This window comes from Heterocephalus glaber, unplaced genomic scaffold (assembly GCF_053883595.1).
Source record: "Heterocephalus glaber isolate CG9 unplaced genomic scaffold, H.glaber_assembly_v1.0 deba00000122, whole genome shotgun sequence".
NCBI classification, from domain to species: domain Eukaryota; kingdom Metazoa; phylum Chordata; class Mammalia; order Rodentia; family Bathyergidae; genus Heterocephalus; species Heterocephalus glaber.
Genome location: NW_028258138.1, coordinates 56,840,820 through 56,860,220, shown reverse-complemented (window position 1 = coordinate 56,860,220; position 19,401 = coordinate 56,840,820). Strand labels below are relative to the sequence as shown.

The window sequence follows — 19,401 nt, the reverse complement described above, 5'->3', positions numbered from 1 at the left end:
TCTGCAGGGGCTATCTGTGTAAGGGTTAAATACCAGCAAATAACTAAAAATGATAGGAAGCACAGCCAAGATTCCTCTAAGCTCAAAACCGACCTTAACCTAAGGGCAATGATACCATCATTCAAACAAGACAAGGTGTCTGGTGAACACTGGGAAAGGAAGGGAAGTATCCACTGGCTGAGCCCAAAGAAAGAAACACACATTTGAGGCAAGATCTGGTAGACAGCTGGGCACATACACAGAAGAAAACCCTATTCAGTGATCTTTTTTTTCCTGTAATACATTGCTGAGCTTCCTGGGGGTAAGAATTCCTCAAAACAAACACTGTATCAATATTTAGGTGCATCTGTTCCACTTTCTGTTCTTTAAAAAAAACCTCAGCCACCCAGTTTTTAGATTTAACAAAACCTAGTCTATTAGAAATATCAGTTTTATAGCTAAGCTAATGAGTAGAATATATTAGCAAATTAATTTCAGGAAAACATTCATTGCTCACTTCGATTTTCTCAAAATTTACAGACCCGCCTGAACATTTTACTACTTCCATATTCATATATAAACTTTTAGACAAAATGAACATTATCATTCCAGCAACACTTAAATTTGAATGAAGCTGTTTGAAACTATTTGAATAAAATGCTTTTTAATAATACGATAAATCTATTTTGGTATAATTATCTAAATAATTGCATAAACAACTTTCAGCATACTTTCATATTTATCGCCAGCTTTGCTGTATAACAGATGAAAACTACGAGTAAAAGTTAAATATATATTCAAAATTTCTTAATTTAGCATTTAAAATGTTTTCCAAGTTAAGCAATTTGAAGAACTTGTCACAAATGCATTTCTAGCTTCCTCAGAAATAAAATTCTATATCACATTTATTAATTTTTCTGCTATATTTAAAGACACTATACTTTTAGTTTTAATATTTTCTTTATTTAAATCAGAATGTATAGCTCTCTTTTCAGAAAACAAATTAAGAATACTAAAGAATGTTGGAGGTTTGGTGAAGTACTTTCAAGCCTGATTAAATTAATAAAATACTAAATAAATTAATACTACAAAAGAAACTTTTATCACTGACAATTTAAAAGTACGAATGTGAAAATACTTACTAGATTAAGCCTTTTACATTAATCAAAGAGACAATTTTTAGAGTGGCTAGAGGAATCATTCTCCTATCAGTAAAGTTTTCATGTCAGGTGATTCTTCTTTTTCTTCTTATAAACCATAAAAATGTGTTTTGCTTCTTGGATTCCTCAGGAACAAGAAGTAATCTGTTCTTCTCGAGATAGGATGATATTAATCGCTTCTTTAAAGAACTAAACATTTGGTGTAATACGGGTTCTCAGAGTTTTTTCAAGTAAGCAGTTAGGTGGTGTTATGGTTTAGATCTGGATGTTCCCTAAAAGCCTCATGTGTTCACCAGCGGAGTTTTTGGAGGGTGACTAGATCAAGAGGTGCTATAGCTGACTTCTGTTAGGAGGTGGGACCTGGTTAGAGGTAGGTGGGACCGGGGTGTGACTTTGAAGGGTATATTGTATTACTGTCCCCAGCTCCTCCCTTCTCTATCTGCTTCCTGGCTGCCATGACTCAAGTGAGCAGCTGTCTTCTGCTGGTCCCTTCACTATGCCCTGCCTGCCCTGGAGCTGGCCAAGTATGGAACAAAACCTCAAGCCAAAATAAACCTTTCCATCTTTAAGTTGTTGGTGTCAGGTATGTTGCCCAGCATGAGAAGGTGACTAAGACAGGTGAGGTGAATTGTCAGTTTGGTTTCTTAGTCCTTACAGCCACACAGCCCAGTGAATCTCAGATGCCTTCAGTTTCTGAAGGTTTAGAAGCAGGAAGTCAACAATTAGGCTTTAAATAATAAGTAATTTATGACTTAAAAAAAATCTAAGGTGACTTAACATTCCAAATCTGATTTAGAATTAAGTGAATATTATTAGAAATAAACCCTTAAGAAAGTGTCCCCTTTTTTCACTTTTTTAGCTACAAAATTCTTCTGCATCATTCTCTTCTTAGTCTAAAATTTATCAGACTTGATGTATCAATTTCAATAACATATCAATATGTTAGCACATCAATAACACCATGAGATTAGATTATTTTGAGTGTCATAATAAAGATCACAAAGAATATACCTGACTTTGGCTAAGGCAAACCCTCTGGTCAGGACCCTCAGGAGTGATGGAGCCATGATTTCTATCTAGAGAGAGTTAAGATACAGTTGTATTCTCTACCTTTTGCATCCTGATCTCTGACACCCTTTTTGTCTTTGGTGCAGAGTTCAAACGCATCCACAAAATGAAGCCTGGATAAGTCGTATGTCAGGAAATATGTCATGTGAGAATCTGAGGAGTCAAATAACCCTTTAAAGTGTGGTAGAGCTATGGTGGGAGTTTCTGCAATAACAATGGAAAGACTGAGTGAAGACAGTAAGGAAAGAAAATCAGGCCCTCACTGTCCACTCATCTGGAGGTTAGGAGTTCCTAGCAGAGGAACCAGAAAGAAAGTACCTCCAGCACCAGATAAAGCAAATCCCTTGACTTCAAGGAAAATCCTAACACACAAAAACCAACATTCCCTCAAAGATGATACTGGAATATGAGAAAAGACATGGGGTTAAGCTGTAATTCAAATAACAAAGAGTAGAACAAGCTGCTCTGGTCACAGCTGTAGGGTCAGTGAAGAGGAGAAACAAGAGGGCAGAGCCTAAGCTTTGTACTGAACAATGTCTGAGTTGCCTGATGAATGAAATTGGGAAGCTAAAGTCCTTCGTTACGCATTCTTAAAGATAAATGTATTCTTTTTCTAGAACAAATCAACCTTAAATAACAGAGAGGAAGCAAAGTGCAATGTATGCCCTATTTGCTATGGTCATGAGAGACAATACTGTGACACAATTATGAATCTAAAGTCGATTAAAGTCAATTAATTCAGACACTGGTAATGGTGCCCAAATAGTGAGAAACTGTTTTTCATTTAATTAAGAAGATAAAATACAAAATGTTGGAGTCAAAAGGGATCTTACAGATCACTGATGTACAACTTTCATTTCACTAGAAAACAGAGTGAAGCTCAAGAAATGATCTGCTTATGGTTTAATAAAGCCACTTGCTAGTAGAACTATTTGTACTATTCATGGCATTTTTGTCCAGTACTTTTAGGAAAATTACTGTTGCTGAGCAGAGGAAGGGCACAACAGGGATTACTGCATTTATATCTTTCTGTCTGTATTCAATAAGCATCTATTAAATAGTTAAATACTAAGCAATAGGCTAGACCCTATTACCTTCCCTGGAAAACCTCAGGAAATGGATGTACTAGATAGTGGCAACAAACTTGACAAGAGACAAAATATTAAGATATGCCCGTTAAAATTATGGACCCCCAAAGTACCCTTTAAAAGGTGAGAAACAACTTTTGATATTAAAATTGGAATGAAGGAGATGAGCACGGCGGGGAATTTCGAACATGGCAGTGGTAGTGGCGGGCAACCGGAGATAGAACCGCAGGCCTGGAGCACTGGAACGTGGGGCTCAAGCAAGGTGGAACAGCTTTGCAGAGTCTTGGGATGTGAGGAAGAGGGCGACAGCTGCAGAAGTACTAGCCAAGGATCTTGGCTCCCTTAGGTAGGCGGGAAAAACTGACACGGTGCTGTACCTGGCTACCTCCGCAGCAGGACTCATCACAGAATATGGGCAGAGAATAACTATTCGAGGTTCTTTTGACTACCATACATATTGAGACCATCCTCCCACACTGACCTGTCTGTATTTTCATTTTCCTGGCACATCCACTGTTGACACCCTTGGCCTGGACAGGAAGCAGAAGATGGCCAAGGAAAGGTGCCAGAAAAAGACCTTTCAAGATAATCTTGAAGACATAAAGAAGTGAATGAAAGAGAAAAGGAATAAAAGCTTGGCAGAGATTGGCAAACGCAGGTCCTTTATACCTGCACAGTGCCAAGTGATTACCAACACTTGAACACTGCTGAAAAATTACCAAGACAACAACAGAATGTTAGTTTTAGCTTTGGAAAATGAAAAATCCAAAGTGAGAGAAGCCCAAGATATCATCCTACAGCTAAGAAAGGAATGTTACAACCTTGCATGTCAGCTATACGCACTGAAAGAAAAATTTCACAACAAACAGAAGATACTGCTCAGAACCAGGAAGTATGTCTCTCAGGGACGGACTCCAAAAATGATGACAACCCCAGGGATTTATTTGCAAAGGATTTACTAGCAAATACTTTCTACTCCTCAAGACACAGTGGGATCTGACTTTGATTCAGGGGAATCTAAGTCTACTGCTCATGTCCTACCTAGAACTGCATCTCTCCGTCACCATGTAAAGGAACATTTTAATAGTCTAAGTCAATTTGATACCTTGGATAATTTTGAAACTAGTTATTTGGAAGGGCAATCTTTTGAACTGGAAAGAATCAGATATGTAGACCCAGTAGTAAGCATGCACATACCAAACAATGAAGAAAAAAATGTCTGTCAATGGAACACAGACAAAATTAATTTATCACCAAGGCTGATTCAACCAGGAAAGTTTACCAAAATGGAAGAAGTCATTTTAGAATCTAAAGCTGAAAAAAATGTCAGCATAGAGGTAAACAAGTAAGAGAAAAAGAAGAGAAAAGGAAAGTTAACAGAAGAAAATCTAAGTCTATATCAAAGTATAAAAGGAACAAAAGTAAAAGTCAAAAAACTGTTTGCTCCCCAAAACTGGATGAATCTGTCAGTTCCAGCGATGCTTACAATTTTAATTTGGAAGAGAGTATATTCATCTCACTCCTTTCCGACAAAAAACCACCACTGATTCTAACAGAGGAAAAAACAACAGTATGTCTGAAGTGAGCACCTTTGAATCCAGCAGTTCTGGAGACGATTCTGATGATCCCTATGTGCCCTACTGCAAGAACACTCAGAATCTCACAAGCACATCAGATAGACCAGTCACCTGGCTTCGATCTAAAAGAGCGCTAAGCCGCACAGATGAGCAAGAAATGTAGGTTTCTAAGCCAACAAAGACTCCTACTAGTGTACCACCTAAGACTCACCCATCACCTCCATCACCTCATTGGAGCCTGAAGGATATCACCAATGTTCCCTTGTTTCCCGAAATAAAAATCAGGAGACTTTCTTTTTCTCCAGAAAAGAATAAAGAAAGCACACCCATGTGTCGGCCTAAGCGTAGGTGCACAAGCAGCGAGAATAATAAGGAGCCAACACTAGCTTCGAAACTAAGAAGAGACCCTTTCACAGATTTGTGTTTCTTGAATTCTCCTATTTTCAAGTAGAAAAAGAATTTGAGACGTTCTAAAAAAAAGTATAAAGCAAATACAATAAATCTCTTTTTGGATGCTGCTTAAAAAAATTTGGAATGAAGTACACAAGTATAATAAGATACCAAAAGAATTACTGGCTAAGAAAAAAAGTAGCGAAGGACAGAAAAGGGCAGAGTGGCAAATACAACTTTAGTCATGCTCTCAAGCTTTTATAACTTTTGCAATGCAGAAGAAAACATAGGCAGATCAAATCACTGCAGCTTGCAAACAGACCTCTGTGGGTAACTCTCTCTATATCTCAACTTGGCTTAAGGGGAAAAACAGAAATCAGTAAAAGGTATATATTTCTGCGCTTGGTCTTTTGAAATTAGAAAGAGCTGACAATTTCAACTTATCATAAGAGAACCCTATATTAGTATGATACAATTTTCTGGAGGGAAAAACCAACAAATGTATCCAGCTATTTCAGGATGTCTAGACTTAACTGAGTTTGAGAAAAAGTGTGAATGATGACTGGAAAACAGAGAAATAAAAAGCAGCTGCTGCAAAGAATAAAACTAACTTAAAAAAAATGAGGGTCATCCAGGTTATTATTGAGATCATGATGTAGGTAATTTAAAAAATCTTTTCTACTTTTAATTTTCTGCCCAGACACAGTAATATTCACAGAGGACCATTCATAAAGGTATGATAAATATATTAAACAGAAATCTAATAATTTTAAATAACTATAAAGAGAGAGGGAATACAACTCTGCTAATGGCAGTATAAAATGTATTATCTTGTGGAGTCTGATATTATCTTGTGGAGCCTGAGGTTGGGCATACTTTTGATGTAGCAGTTCTATTCTTGAGCATATATCCTAGAGAAATAACATGTATATAGAGAGGGCATGTGTAGGACTGTAAGAATTTGTACTCTGAAGCTTATTTCTAATAACATACACACACGCACACACACACACAGAGCAACAGACTAAATAGCCATCAAAAGAAGTAAACTGTGGTATTTTCATACAATGAAGTACTAAAAGCAACTTCAATCATAAATGAATTACAAGTATAAGCAGAGATGACTCGAAAAATGTGATGTTGAACAAAAAGAAATTGGGGTTGCAGAAAAAAAATAAAAAGTATTTTATTATTTATATGTAATTCAATAGGAAGCAAGGTTTAATGTAGGGAGTAAATAAATGAAAAATATAAAGAAAAACCTGGAGGTAATAAGCTCATTATTCACGAGTGGTGAAGGATCAAAAGAGGTGATGGAGTCTGGCATGGACACACAATGAGCTACGAAGATACGAAGCTAGTGTTTGGGCTAATATTCTTTGTACCTTAGCACACATTATAAATATTCTTTGTTCATTTTCTAAATACTATGGGGTTGCTTCTTTTTTTTTTTGTACTGGGGACTGAACTCAGGATCTTGCACTTGCGAGGCAGGCAGCGGCACCACTGAGCTAAATAATCCCTGGCCCGGGTTGCTTCTATTTTTAAAAGACTGCCAGAAATAACCTTGAATTTAACAAATTATTTCAAAGGTATTTCTAAGTATCTGCAAGTAACAAGTACCTAGCATGTATTCAGAACTTAATAAAATTAATTCTTTTAATTCACACAACTCTTTGAGGTAAACATTTTTGTCCTTAGTTTACATACGAGGAAACTAATTCCATTTGGTAAATAGATTACTCAGTGTTACACAGCTAGAAGCACTTTCCATCCTTAGCAAACTCTGATATCAAACTCTGAAAACCATGGTGCATTTATAAGGGAGGACTGGTAAAAATACAACAACAAAAATAAATTTCCAACATAAATACTGAACAGTCTTTGTTATATGACAGTTACTATTTTAAGTCATCTTAACATATAAAATGCTCTAATACTTTATATTATTTTGTCATAATACTTCATTATTCATAAGCATAATTTACTTTTAAATTCTATAAAATATTCTTAAACTAGCAACAGATACCAATTATGTTTATGGAGCATTACAAGTTGCCTGTACTTCTCATCAATCTTTTTAATACTGGAAGCTTAAGGAAAGTTAGGTGTTAAAAAGCTGAAACTTGGCACTGTAATCTCACTACCCCGACTACACTCCAAATCAGGGTTTCACTCACAGGCAAGTGAACAGACTTGCCAAAGCCCCACAGAAATTACTCACTTCCACCCTCTCTTTCCTCATTTCTCCTCCAATCATATTTCAAAACCTAATTTTAAACTCACACAAGAAACCTATCACCTGGCTTTTGTACTCCATTAACCCTGGTCCTTTCTACATGTGTACAACACAACTCACTTATATATTTGTCACCTTTAAATTTTTTGTTATTTTCATTTGCATATGTATCCAGCCTGCAAGAGCCACTGAGGAGAATATACAAAGTTTATTTCTTCTGCACTGTGCCCTAACTCATTGTCTTGCCTCAAAGTAAACTGTACTCTGTGAACAGCAGTCACTTTATAAATGCTGATTGACTTACTACAGTAGAACAATTCGCCTCTGGTATTTCTCAATATCCCAGTGAATCCTCCACATCTACAACATGCTGGAGATGATACGAGGTACTGCTAGAGGCTTGGGGTCTTCCTGTGGGTGCCTGGGACAAGAAAAACACAGAGAGAGACCAAAGACAGTCAGGAGAAACACACAGAGAGAAAACATGGAAATAACCAGAGGATAGAAATAGAGCTGACAGGAGTGTAAGAGTCAGGATTTACAAAGAGATTAAGCAGCCAAGGAAACTCAAAGACAGAGAGGACATTTGTAATCTTGGGTTTCCGTTTTGAAACAACATTTTTGGTAGTTCTGCACATGTTTTAGATACCCTCATGTTATTAGATTTATGATATAATCAACCATTCCAATACGATTGCTCAAATTTTCCTGAACTTATATCCATTAAAATTTATCTTTACTGGGCTTTGTTTTTGAAAATATATACAGAGACACACATAACTGTCAAAACAACTAGTTGTAAACTGGTTGGACTTTTTTGGGGCAATTTCAAAAATTTAAGTCGTAGAACTAAGTGACTTGCTCAAGGTCACAAGCAAATAAATGGTAACTAGGGCCTCAAATCTTCTGATTCCAAAATCCATCACCTTTCCTGATATCCTATGTTTTCCTTATTAGATATGGATATAATAACTTAACCTAACTTTTTATAAATTCAAATTGTCCATGGTTCAGGATAAAATTTTTCTGAACTACTTGTTACTAGAATATTTTAAAATACATAAATGAATCAGAAAATATATCAAATGATAAAAAATTTAGGATAGAACTTAAATTAAGTGAACAGTCACTAGATCATATTTTAACATTTTAAAAAAGGAACCGGAGTTAATTTGTTTTTACAACTTCATAATTTCAAAATTTTGACCTAATGAATTTGAGCTGGCCAGAAAAATGAAAATATCTTCTGCTTTTCAAGGAGTTCTCAGAGTTAAGTACAAGAACTGGTCTCAAAGTTACTTGCTGTCTTGTGTCTCACCTGCTATCTATACTGCAATACCATTTTAGTGTACTCCATAAAATAGAAATGATTTAATGCACCATTCTTTGTAAGCATTAGTACTTTCTCTTGAGGGATACTTACATTCTTGTAAATAATCACACACTTTTGGAAGTAATGAATGTAATTGCCAGAAAAGCTCCTTTGATACAAGTGCAAAGCATGTTATTGCATTTCACAGTAAGACAAGACAATAAGAATGCAGAGAAATTTCTACTCAATTGTGCATTGATACTTTCCATAATGTTCAGCAATTTTAAATCAGAAAATTTCAAATATGGCTCAAAGTACAGTACTATTCTGCCCTCTAGTGATGACTACATTTTGTTAACTATAATAACTTGGAATTTTAAAAAAACTACATGATGGCTGCTTTTTCATTCTTTGAGTAGTGAAAAAGGAGTCCTGGTCAACTTTTACGGTATGATTTGTGGTATGAACACAGTACAGGGGAGAAACTAGAGAATTTAATAATTTCTTTTCATTGGCATGCCCCAACTAAGTACTGCAAACAACAAAACAACAAAAAAGTCTATTCACTTTGTTCCAATCTTTACTTTTTTGTATTTCTTTCAGTGTCTGTGTTACAAATTTCTTAATAAGTCCAAAATTTCTTAATAAATCCTAAATTGGTCACTTCTATTACTCTGGAACCCCGGGTATCAATCAGTGTCACTGCATATACTGAACACAGATGAATAATTTTCTACCAATTAGAGCAAAAAAAGGCTTAATACAAAACTGTACTGAATATAATTATTCAAATAGCATTTTAGGGTTTTCCTGAATTTCAGTGTCATCAGTAGGAAATGCACTGTCACATTACGTATATGTGTGGAAACAATCAAGGATGCCAGTTAAGACATTATTATATAATGATTTACTCTAGTACTTCAATGAAGTGCACTTCCTTGTTATGATGAAATGTCTCTCTTAATTTCTCCTGCCGTAAGTCTCTTATGAGGAATGGGCATTTCTAGTACAGTATTTCTACTCTCACTAAACCCAGGATACCACTTCCACATCTACATATTTACATTAAATATAGACATTATACTTGTCCATGTAACATAAAAGGACACGCAAATATGATCATCTACAGACAGTATGAGATTGTTATTAGGAACAGGGGACTGCCAGTTTGAATTCCAGCTTTGTCACTTATTAGAAATGTAACCTGAAGCAGATTATTTAACCTCTCTATGCTTCTGTTCCCTCAACTGAAAAAAGAGGAATAAAAAGAGGCCTTACCAAGTGATGTGTTATAGCTTGATAAATACTTGAGTTACACTGGTATATGCATTTATCAAAACTCAGAGAATGTGCTCTTTAAAGATCTGTGCACTTCACGAAGTGTAGATTTTACATAAGAAAAACCATACACACAAATATCAAACTCTAGTCTGTTATTTAGACTAGAGTATTTAGTATTTAGAGGAGAAGTATTTAGAGGAGATGTAGTGATGCCTATAATTTATCTTCACCTGCATCAAAACTTAGCATGAATTCACAAGGCACAGGTAAATGACAGATATATAATAAATATTTATATAATAAATATGATAAATGATGACAGATATAAACAATAAATATAAAAGATATATAATAAATATAAATGGCAGACATAAATAAATAAATATATAAATAAATAAAAATGTTAATGCCTAATCTAGGTGGTGGGTATATGAGTTTCATAAGAAAATGCTGAAGAAAAATGCATCTACCTCTCATCAGGTTGATATGAAGATTAAATATAAAGAACAGTGAATGTCTGACTTAATCAACAATAGAATATGGTGAAAAGCTTATTTCAGCAAATGAAACATAGTGATCTATTCCTCCCAAGATGGTAGAAATAAGAGGCAGTAATGAGGCACTGAGCTCCCACAGTGGGGTAAAAGCTGCTTATAGGTGTTACAGTTCAAATTTTAAATGAATCATAAAATTGCATGGGCCATGTAAAGAAAGAGCTGGATTTAAACCTCATCTTATTTTTTAATTAGTCAAGAAGCTCAGATAATTTATTTAAATGTTCTGGGCTTCATTTCTCTCATATATAAAATAATAATAATGGATACAATAAGGGTCACTGTAAATATCAGGAGGGAAAATATATATCATACATGCATGCATGCATGCATGCATCTATACATTCACACATACATATATAAAAAGTAAAGCAAAATGTAAATAATAGTGGCAATGTTCATCATAACCATTATTACTATCCAGGCCTGAGTCTTGTACACCTTTACCACCATTCTGTGCAGAGAGAAACAAGAGCGGCTATACCTAGGCTACATTCTTAGCCTAGAAATTGCACATGTAGGTGGCCCAGCTACTCTAAAGAGCTTTCTGAAGGCTCTTTATTAAAAGATAAAGTACACTTACATAAAGTACCACTGCACTTGGTGTAAGAGAAGAGGTGGTCATAAGAAGGAACACATTATTCATCTCTCTGTAATACCAATTATAATAAATATAAGTCCTATGGGTGAGGTATTTAGGAAGTATGCTTGCTGATGACATTTTAAAGAAAGTCATTTCAGTGCATTTGAGAAAATGGTATTATTACCTGGATCATCTTTGATTTTAAACAGCTGGAGGTAGCATATTTCAAGAAAAGAATACAGTATTACAACTATATTTATAGATAATGAATCCTATGCTTTCAGGAATGGATTTGTAAATCATTATAGATTAGTCCATGAAGACAGTGATTAAACAGAGTTCCAGCTAAAAAAGACAACCAACAACTTGGCACTGAAAGAAGGAATATTGGAAACAATGCATAATATGGTTTCTACCTTGAGTATTCTGGGAAAACTGCTTTTGTCAAATGCATCACTAACCTAAAGACTTTTTTTAGGCATCTTGATGTCTATCAATTTTTCAGCATTACTGATGGTGCAACTCTTCCCTGCCTTCCATGGCAGTATACATGCCACTTTTCCCACCAGCGATGATTGTTTTTCTTTCCTTCAGACTTTATTTAACAAGTAGGTAGGTATTTGTAAGAAATTCTATTCTTAGGTGTATTACTTACTTTCTCCAGTTTTCAATGTTTTGGCTCTATCTCTTCCTTAAGCTATACAACCTACATTCAGCCCAAATCTCTTCTGTACTCATTTCAAATTTATTACTATATCCTAAATTTAATCACATAGGTACCTTCTGTAAGTTTCAAATCCAGTCCATCCCCAAATTCACCCATCCCCATGTAAGTTTTGCTGCTATTGCCTTACTTCTTTTGTGTTTTTTTTTTTTTTTTTTTGAGACAGGGTCTCGCTACTAATTAAGACTGCCCTTGAACTCACTATGTAGCCCAGGGTGTCCTCAAACTCACAACTATCCTCCTACCTCAGGTCCCAAGTACAGGATGCACTACCATGCTTGGCTATTTTCTTGCTTCTGGTAATAGCATTAGCATTCCTCTGAATACTCACACCTAATTCAAAAGTGTTATCTTTGATTCCTTTTCAACAACTTCTATTATTTGTTTCCCTTTGATTGTTCTTCTACATTTCTAAAATAAGTTCAGTCTATTGCCAACATCTGTAGATTAGTAGTTTTAAAAATGGTTCAAGAGGGCCAGGGATTTAGCCCAATGGCACTGCAACTGCCTTGCAAGTGCAAGGATTTAAGTTCAAGCTCCGGTGCCAAAAAAAAAAAAAAAAAGTGGTTCAAATGCTAGATACCTGAAATCCACATTCTTTGAGAAACACAGTGAAAGCTAAATGTATAACAACAAAACACATGTACAGAGGTCAAAGAGTATTAGGCATCAAATGCTTCAGGAAATCTTCAAAGAAGTCCTTTATCCATTCATTTTTGTCCTATGAATTGGTAAAGTCCTTATTTGATTTTTTAAGTTGAGTACCTCCATCCAAAACATTTTAGTAGCTCTCCCAATAGTCTCATTTACAGTTCTCAACACCCTATTAGATGAATGTGGTAAGAAATACTTAGGATAGTGAAAAAGCCCCCTAGACCAACCTTTTTAATGCCTACCTTTTTTCCTTCCCAATCCATACCATTTATATCATCCGCTCAAAACTTTTCAGTAGGTAATCTGCCCATAGGGAGGAGGGAAGAATAAACTCACCTTGATAGTTAAGACCCCCTTACATTTGTCGTTTCACCAGTTTCCCAGTTTAACTACATTCCATTCAACCCACAAAAAGATCATATTTCAACTTTCCAGATTTCTCCTACATTTCCTCTTCAATATAATCTTCCCTGCTATCCACGAGTAGGACTTAGGATCTTCCTCAGAACTCCTTTTTGTCAGCAGTGCTACAGACAAAGGCCTCAAGCATGCTAGGTAAGCACTGTATCTAAAACTCCCTTTCTCAGAAATCTTAGTATTGAGCAGATGATTTAGGTTTAGACATGGGTCCTATTTGTTGCTGTTGTTAAATTTAAAAAAAACATATATTGCAGTAAAGACACAATGCCATTAATCCTCCTCAAAACAACCCCCCCCACACACACACTTCAAATACACAACCTACCATCCTCGACATTTCTTTTTCTATTTTTTTGGTACCGGGGATCAAACTCAGGTTCTTGTGCTTGCGCAGGAGGCGGCGAAACCACTGAGCTAAATCCCCTGCCCGCCATTTCTTTTTCTTAAAAAATTTTTTATTAGTGTAGTATGTTTGCAATGCATAAAATCATGGGTGCTTCTGACTGTACATGATTTTGAAAGATCACCCTACAGCTCAATCAAAAACTAATCCATTTAAGTGTCTTTTACAAGGAAACTTGTAAATTTCTGCCTTTCTGATTAATTGCCAGGAAGCAACAGTAAGCATTATGCAGATGAAAAATCTAGAAGCAAATAAGGATATTTATAAGCATTATGAAGTAAAAGTTCTAAAGTATTTTTTCAGAGGTACATTATAAACTCTAGTGTATAAAATATGCTATTATAATGGAAATAATCAGTAAAAAAATTCTATAATTTTGATGATTAAGTAAAAACTCATAAAAAGCAGCAGGACTAGGACACCTTTACTATCAATAAGATACATTATAATAGCCCTAGCAAAAAGAGTTATCTTGTGTTCTCTAAAAAGTGAAACTCAAAGTGAATAATAAAGAAAGGCAACACTCATCATTTTAACAGGAACAACTAAACTATCAAATCTGAAAAACTTTTTCATTCATTTCCATGTTCATTTTACCAAATGAAGTGACAGATGCTCTGTATTCTACCATCTTTCAATTAGCCTGACAAAATAACTGCTATAGGAAGAGATTTAGGATTTATGGGGTTTTGATAGTGGCTGCTGATTTCAAATTTTTCTCTATTGACACATTTATAATACACCTGTTTTGATGATTTGGTAACTCTAAACACGGTGAACACATAAATGGTATTCAAAAGCTCTAGTGAGTGCATGGCAAGTTTCATGGACATGTTCATCTCAGTGGTGCTCGGATGGATAGATGGTATGTACTACTCTGCACAAGTACCTCCCATTTTGTATGTTTTACTGTCTCTTATTTGTCAATTCTTCATTGTAATTTGTGTAGCACAATTTATTAGAACAAAACCCACCATATAAAAATATATAAATGGTATATACGCCCTATACAGAGGCCCGTTCCTGAGTTGAGGATGTAGTTCAGTGGTCAAGTGCTTGCTTATGGTGCATGAGGCCCTGGTTTCAATCCCTAACCCTGAAAGAACCAGTTCCTCTGGATCTGGCTGGCTCTCAGGAAATCTGTGCAAGCCTAAGTGCCTATGGTAAAGCTGAGAACCTTAAACACTACCTGAAATGGAATTCTTTTGCCATGAGGAGATACTTGGTAATAAGTGGCTTTATAGTAAATGTTAAGGAACAGTGAAATTATTACATAATTCATCTTTTTAAAAAGAATCCTTAATATAGGCCTACCAGAGTTAGAGGAACTGCAAACTAAACTAAGCAGGTTGTAGGAGTCAATAGAAAACCAAAATGCAATGTTCTCTCTATCAACTTCATAAATCAAACTGAATACAAAGAAAACCTAAAAATACTTCTCAGAATAAAACACCTAAAAGTGGACTTCAGTCAACCTTTCTGGTACATATCAACTGAATGTAAGTACTACCCTACATCTCTTAGAGCCCCAATTTGCCTCTCTTTAAAGCTCACAACCTTCACATAGGCTCCACCCATAGAGTCCCTGATAAAGCTCAAGAAGCATTTGTTTGACGGCTAAAGAGTTTTAAGAAACAACTACTGATTAAGTGTACATGAAAAATGAGTTAAAAGGTATCCCAAATCATTTTGCTGTTCATTTTAAGTTCTCAGGCCCACTAACATTTATTAAGTATAAGACTAACGGCAAACTTAAAGGCACAGAGAGACCTTTAATTTTGAAGAACATTCTTGTTCCTGAACTCAATCTGGAAAAAATAATTATCTCCATATAACCAGGAGATGCTTATTAACATCAACTTTAACATAACAGATTAATGAAATGTGAATTTCTATAATACTAATCCACTTAATGTTTATCAAGCACATTCCATGTGCCTGACACTGTAAGTTTCAGGATTTGCTAGTATAAATGTAAGTATCTTAGCATCTTGAAGAGGTCTTATGAAAGATTTACATGTATACACTCATATATACATATGATATGAATACATATATGTGAATATATACAATATCCAGTAAATGCAATATGTATTTCACACTAAAATACATACAGAATCTTAGGGATAAATGTTAAGAACACTTTCATTCTTGCTGCAATTTGGATCTGGAATATGTCTCAAAAATCCAGATGTTAAAGGAGGTAGTAGAAACCTGAAAAGGTAGGGCCTGGTGCAGAGGCCTCTGAGTCACTGAGCATGTACCTTTCAAGGGAACTGCGAGAAGCCAGCCTCTCTATCCTTCCCAGCCATGAGGTGAGCAGTTTTGTGCTATCACATGCTCCCTAACATGTGCTCCCACCACTGCCACCTGGTACCCTCACCCTGGTCTAAAATCATTTGGTTTGCCTGATCATGGACTAGAACCTGTAAAACTACAAGCAAAAATAAAATTCTCTGTTTAAAAGTTGATTATCTCAGGTGTTTGTCACAGTGATAGCAAGCTGACTTACACACCTCCAATTAGATCCATTTATTTTCCTGAGGAAGTATACTTCTCTATAATGGAAGATTAGAGTACAGACTTCAAAATAAAAATATGCAATTTATTCAACATCTTTCAGAGTGGCAGTAAGTGCATGGAGAGAAGTCATGTTCGAATACATTTACACTGTCCTTAAATAATAAATATCATAATCTGTAAACTCATACTGGTATTGAGAAGAAATATATTGCAAATATTCATGTATATGTTTTTGAGTTTGAGTAATTTCAGAAATATCTTTTAAGAGAGTCTAAAGTCAAACATGAACAAGATTTAAAATATCTTTTAAGCAGTTAAACTGATCTACAAAATTAGGTTACTTATCCTGTAATCAATAAACACAGAGGTGAAATGATAATTTGACAAATGAATTTAAAAATTTTTAATCTCAAAGGTTTGTTTCCTTATATATTCTATTTTAAAGAGATGCCAAATCATTGGAAACTGAAATTATTGTAGTTACACAGAAACACATACACACAATCATCCAAAACAAAGAAAGTTTATTTGACCCTACGTCAACATCCAAAAAATAAATGCACTATTTATTTATCACTAATCCCAAGTATCTAGCAACTGACATGTTTAATAGGAAAAGTACATTACTGTATAAAGAAGCACTGTACAGATATTCAATGAACTGAATTTATACTGTATTTGAGAACCTCAACTATTATCTAACTTGAGGACTGATATCAGAGAAGAGAAGGGAAAAAGGAAGGGAAAAAAGAAGAAAGGAAGATAGAGAAACAGGACAATAAAGAGGTAAACATATCAGATTTATGGTTCCCTAATTTCTGGTGGATTTCAATTACACAACCCCCACACACACACCCATTTTAAATATATGCCATTTCAACTCTCAACTGATTCAGAGTAAAAGAATATTATCTTTTTTTTTTTTTGGTGGAACCGGGGATGGAACTCAGGACCTTGTGCTTTCCAGGCAAGCGCTGGCACCACTGAGCTAAACCACTGGCTCAAGAATATTATCTTGAAAATGTGAATTGGTTTGATAAGACAGTAAACAAAAAGAGATATAACCCAAAAATTAGCTGTCAAATTGCCCAACCTAATTTTCAGATACATTCCATTTCTAAATGATTACACATTGAAGTCAATTTTTACAATGTAATTCTTCCATTATACAAACCACCTAATTTTAAAGTTATTACACGTGATTCCTTTATTTGTAAGAATCTCTTTTTCATGTACAGTGACTTCAAAGAGGAAGAAATACAAATTCATTAATTTTAAATGTCTCCCACCTCAACGGTACCATAGATATTTTTGGAATCTTGGACTATAACAAACTAGATTTCTTGATTAAATGATATAGAATACACTATCTATTAAATGATATAGAATACAGATTTTCAAAAACATCTCATTTCATTCTTTGGTAGAGAAAAACAACTACCTCTTTTATAGGCAGAATTATATTCCCCTTAAATTCACAGGTTGAAGGCCAAATTTCCAATGTGACAAAGTAGAGAGGATTAATAAAGAAAGAATAAAAATTAAGTAAGGTCAGAAGATGAGGTCTTAAAGCAACAGAATTAGTGTGATTTTGAGATGAGGAAGAACTCATTCACTCTGTGATGCACAGAGAAGGGCCATTTGAGGACACAGCAAGAAGGCAGCACATACAAGTCGGGAAGGGAGCCTCACCAGAAACTGAAGTTGCCAGCATCCTACTTGTGGTCTTCTAGCCTCCAAAACTGTGATAAAATAAATGTATGTTGATGAAGCAACCTAGGTTGCAGTATTTTGTCACAGCAGTCTGTGCAGGCTAAAGCAGTCTCTAATTATGAAGAGCTTGTATTTTGGAAGTAGTTTTACTCTACTGATAATCCAGTTAAATATCTGATAGTAACCAAGGTGCTCCATTTATAAGAAGAAGAGCCTGGAACAATTTGAAGAAAAACCACCCCCATCACTGCTATATACATATATTATTTTAAATTAAGCAAATGAAACCGTCACTTTAGAAGGGGCATAAGACTTTGAATTACAAAGTAGTTACACTATGTAGTACCTAACAGGCAATGTCAATAGAGAGGTTCTCTAAGGAGTCCGAATTAATTAAACTTTCATTGAAGAACAGTAACAAAAATCTAGGAACAGAAATGCTAATTCCTTTTGAAACCAAACAACATCTGCTCTATATGATAAAGATTATTTCACTGGTACTATCTCCTGTATTTTTTCACCTCACCTTAAAATTATGTAAAATTTGAATTGTTTTGGAACTTGATGTTAACTTCATTTTTATTAAGACTGTAGACCATATATTCATCCTTGGCCATCACCCTGTTCTTTGACTTCTAAATTCTCGGTAGTAGAAGTGAATTATTAGATTATACAATGGCTAACATTTTTATAGGACTCACTCTTCAGTGCTAAGGATAAAGCCACTTTCCATTTCTAGTAAAACTACAGATGAATGCATATATCCTTATACATTCAGGATATTTAAAAAAAATTCTTTGCAAGGAGCGTTGTTTATATATAAATATTACATACAAACATATTTTAGATATACATACAGTGCCAGATATCTAACAGGTGTATTTTATGAGTGTCAGAATTCTTGAGCTTTGATCACATTTTAAAAATTCTTAATTGACACATAAAAGATTGTATTTACTGGGTACGTGTCACATTTTATTATATGCAGATATTATGTGATACTTAGAGTAAGCATAGCTAACTCTTCATTTACCATTTCTCTGAAGTGCAAAAAAATTTACCATTTTCTGAGCACTTCTGTGTTTTAGCTAGGCACTTCCACCCGGCACTTGACACAATTACCTCATTTAGTTCTCACAATTTTGCAAAATAAAGATCATTATTCCTATATTAAGACAAGAAAACAAAGTTTCAGAGAGGTCAAATAATCACTCAAATTCTTCCAATTAAAAAGTACTCAGCTCAGGATTTCTCTAAATCCAAAAGCTATGCTGTCTTGCATTCTAACCCTTATAAATATGTTTGTGACTGTCTTTAGTTGCACTAGCATAGCTGCCTTTCCATTGTATGGCAATCGGTAACAGCAGTCATTGTATTTTGTAATTACACCTCACAAGGACACTCATGAAAGAGGACTTTCAGAACTGCTCCAGAAAGTGGAGAGAAAGATGGGAATTAATGTGTTCAAAGTGAAGGAAAGTAATTTGAGAAGGATTAATGGCAATGTGTCTTTTACTATAATAAAAATTTTTTTGATTTAAACATTAACTATATATTTGATCAAATCTGTCTCATACACACACATTTTTTTTAAAGAAAATACTACTGTCTAACCATGTTCCTCTCCCTCAATCTTAGGGAATTATAAACTATCAAACAAAGCATAGTTTACATACTGCTGGATCTCTAAATCACTTTACATAGGTCTGGTAGCAATGCTTTTAATACATATA

General features: G+C 34.9%; 1 protein-coding gene and 1 pseudogene across 10 annotated transcripts in view; one reads left to right on the top strand and one right to left on the bottom strand.

Annotated features, from left to right (window-relative positions):
- The window catches only part of Bbx (BBX high mobility group box domain containing), a 262,549-nt gene that overhangs the window by 129,623 nt on the left and 113,525 nt on the right, over positions 1 to 19,401 (bottom strand). For 2 of the 10 annotated variants that reach the window (XM_004835767.4, XM_004835770.4), the window contains one exon: positions 7,806 to 7,922. The exons of the other annotated variants lie outside the window; for them this stretch is intronic. The gene's annotated coding sequence lies outside the window, so the exon portion shown is untranslated. The remainder of the gene's footprint in view (positions 1 to 7,805; positions 7,923 to 19,401) is intronic. 10 annotated transcript variants of the gene reach the window in all.
- LOC101709415 (shugoshin 1 pseudogene) lies at positions 3,844 to 5,585 on the top strand (annotated as a pseudogene).